We start from the raw sequence: 3,447 nt of genomic DNA, 5'->3' as shown, positions 1-3,447 counted from the left end.
CCCTCCTATCACCCTCTTTTTCTTAGCGATTTAGCCTCTTTACCTAATGCCCCTAGCTCTTTTGGTGATTTTTTCATTTTCCTTCCTCTCCGCCTCTTCCCCCTCTTTTGGTCCCCTTTTTTTGCTCTAGACTTTTGGATTGGCTGTTCTTTACCCGATCTACTACCCTTGCCGAACCCACGTCGTCGCTCGCCCCTCCGCCTATCCTCTTCGGCTCCATCCGGTTTCTTCACGTTCCGACCATTTTCCCCTGGCAACCTTCTTCCCCGACGTGGTTTTTGTTTTGGGTTTCTTATTTCTTTGTTTTATTTTCTTGTATTCTCTCATTCTTTTGTTTTTTGCTAGAGTTTGTGTTTGTTTGTATATGTTTTTGCTTTTGTTGTTTCTTCCTGTTTAAGTACTCTTTGTGGGTGATGCTTATGGGGTTTCACTCAAACTTCCCCCTCCGTTTAAGTGCATTGCCGATCTCCTCCGCGCCTGCTCCGCCGCCCACCATCCTCTGCTGGGCCTTTTTCTCATGCCCCCCACCGCAATGAGCTTCCAACGCTCCCTTCTGTTTTCGGTTTCTGGCGATCGTGCGATCAGCTTTTCTTTCCGTCTTGTGTCATCTTCTTAGTGTGTTTTTTTTTCTATTGGTTATTTATCTGTAATTTTGTCAGGCTTTCATTTTTTTGTTCTTTCTATCTTGTATTGGTTTTGTTTTTTCTTGTAATAATGCTCGGTCCTCTCTCTCGATCTGCCCACCTGATGCCCTTAAGGCTAGTCGATTTGGTCCAAACCTTTGGGTTGTGGATATAAACGTTATCCCGCCTTTCGGGTCAAGGAAAATGAGTTTTGGCTTGGGGTTATTTGCCCTCAATGTTGAAGAATAAGAGTCGAGGAATAAGAACTACCTATGCATTGGTTTGAGTCTGTTTGATGCAAATATGCTATTTAATTTAAAAATTAGTCATAGGTTAGCGAATTTTATACGAGTCTGGAATGTAATACATTATTTTTTATGCTTGTAATCTCGTAGTTTCAGCTATGGTTGCTTTAGAGTTTTGATTTGTTGTTTGAACTTTATGCTCATTTATCAATGAATGAGATTCAACTGGTTGAAAAAAAAAAAATTTAAAAAAAAAAATCCAAATCTCGGTATAGATAAATTGCATGGGCTTCACTATGTAGTATGGAACTAACTAACGGTAAAATAAATAGTAAAAATAGACTTTGGAACTCTCGAAATACTGCACTTTGGATAAGTTTTAGTTTTTTTTTTTTTTAATGTAGGAATAATATATCTTTCTAGGTCACGCTAACATTAATGGACCCATTTGCTGTATTACTGGGAATATTTATTAATTTCTTTAAAATAAGGAACAATTATTCTTGGAGGACTAGAGTAGCATTTTTCAAAAAATATCATTATTTTTATAGTAAAAATATATATATATTAATCTTTAGTGTGAAAAATACAAAATTATATTTTTAGGAAAATAATTTTTAGAGATGGCGCGTTTTAGTAAATTTGACTCAATTCCACTGAAAAAATTTGGTCATTTATGTCTTGTCACTAAATGAAAGAATATGAATAGTCTTTCAATTTTAACTTTTTGTATTCTTAATAATACCTAAAGCTAACAATTTTTTACACAATCCATGAACTCAACACGAAATTAGTAAAATTTGACATGTTTAATTGAATTTGTTAAGTTAAGGCTGACCAATATATGCTTATACATATGCTTTGACATGACACGAACCTGACACACGACATAAGAGTTAACATTTTTTTACACGATCTACGAATTCGACACGAACCAAGAAAATAAATTAACAGGCTAGGGTTGAGAGGTCTGAGTCTTTGAATTAAATGGTTCAGTTCATGATTAACCTATATAATATCATACACATATATATTGATACAAATAACCTCACACAGAAACACAAATAAACACTCATGATAATACATTTTTTTTCTTGTAAATACATCATATTAAAAAGAAAGGGTTACAAAGGAACAAAAAATTAAAGAGGGGTTGGGATTTGGTAGAAAACGAAAGAACAAAAATGAAAACAAAAGGTAGCAAAAAGAAGAGGAGAAAAGATCATGAATGAAGGGAGGAGGGAGGGACCCTCCCTCCTCCCTAGAAAAGCCGCACACGGCGGTGGAAAGTGTCATTGGGGGAAATAGGATCCAGTTTAGTATTTTTTAAAGGGATAAAATTGTCATTTTAATTTTTTGGACAATTTTTTCCCTCTTTAATACATTAATTGGATATTTTCCTTTTCATTTAAGAGATACTTTAAAAATAAGTTAAACATCAAACTCTCTGCATCTTTTACTATTTTAGTTAAATATTTTTTTATTCTTTTTTAACAATTTCTTTGTTTTTTTTTTTTTTTTTTTGACATGTCCACACAAGAGGGGGGAGGGGGATTAGAACTAGTGACCTCCGCTTCATTAAGCGTAGTCCCAGCCGATTGAGCTACCTCTTGGAGACAATTTCTTTGTTTTTACTAGAGGAGAGAGATAAGATATATATATATGGGGAAAATGCAGTTTACCTCCCTGAAGTTTCAGGAGTTTTTCAATTTTAACCCCAAAGTTCAAAAATTGGCAATCTACCCCCTGAAGTTTCAAAAATTGGCAATTTAAACATTTCGTGTAATTTTTCCGTCTAAATGGACGGAAATCTGTGAAATTACATCACTACCCTCAGGCTTTTTTAAAAAAAATTTCGTCCAATTTAACGGAAAAATTAAACGGAAGGTTTAAATTGCCAATTTTTGAAACTTCAGGAGGGTAGATTGCCAATTTTTGAACTTTGGGATTAAAATTGAAAAACCCCTAAAACTTCATGGGGGTAAACTGCATTTTCCCCTATATATAAGCTTAAAAATACTAAATAGGGAAAAATGCAGTTTACCCTCCTGAAGTTTCAAAGATTTTTCAATTTTAACCCCAAAGTTCAAAAATTGGCAATCTACCCCCTAAAGTTTAAAAAATTGGCAATTTAAACATTCCGTTACTAATTTCCGTTAAATTGGACGGAATTTTTTTTTTTTAAAAAAAGCATGAGGGTAATGATGTAATTTCATAGATTTCCGTCCATTGAGACAGAAAAATTAAACTGAACGTTTAAATTGCCAATTTTTGAAACTTCAGGGGGGTAGATTTTCAATTTTTAAACTTTGAGGTTAAAATTGAAAAACTCATGAAACTTCAGGGGGTAAACTGCATTTTCTCCTACTAAATAGTTTTTACTTTTTGGCTCTTAATATTTGAAGAGTCTTATTAACCAAAGTTAAATTTAAAATAGAGTATAGAGCTTGTTAAATAGTAATTTTTATAAGCATTTTCAATTTTTTAGGGTTCGTTTGGCAATGATTTTGCCCAAGTCCCCACTTTTTCATCATCTTCCCAACATTCTTAACTTATATATCACATCCATTACTTACAAA

Source organism: Corylus avellana, chromosome ca3 (assembly GCF_901000735.1).
Source record: "Corylus avellana chromosome ca3, CavTom2PMs-1.0".
Classification (NCBI taxonomy): domain Eukaryota; kingdom Viridiplantae; phylum Streptophyta; class Magnoliopsida; order Fagales; family Betulaceae; genus Corylus; species Corylus avellana.
This window is presented reverse-complemented; position numbering follows the sequence as displayed.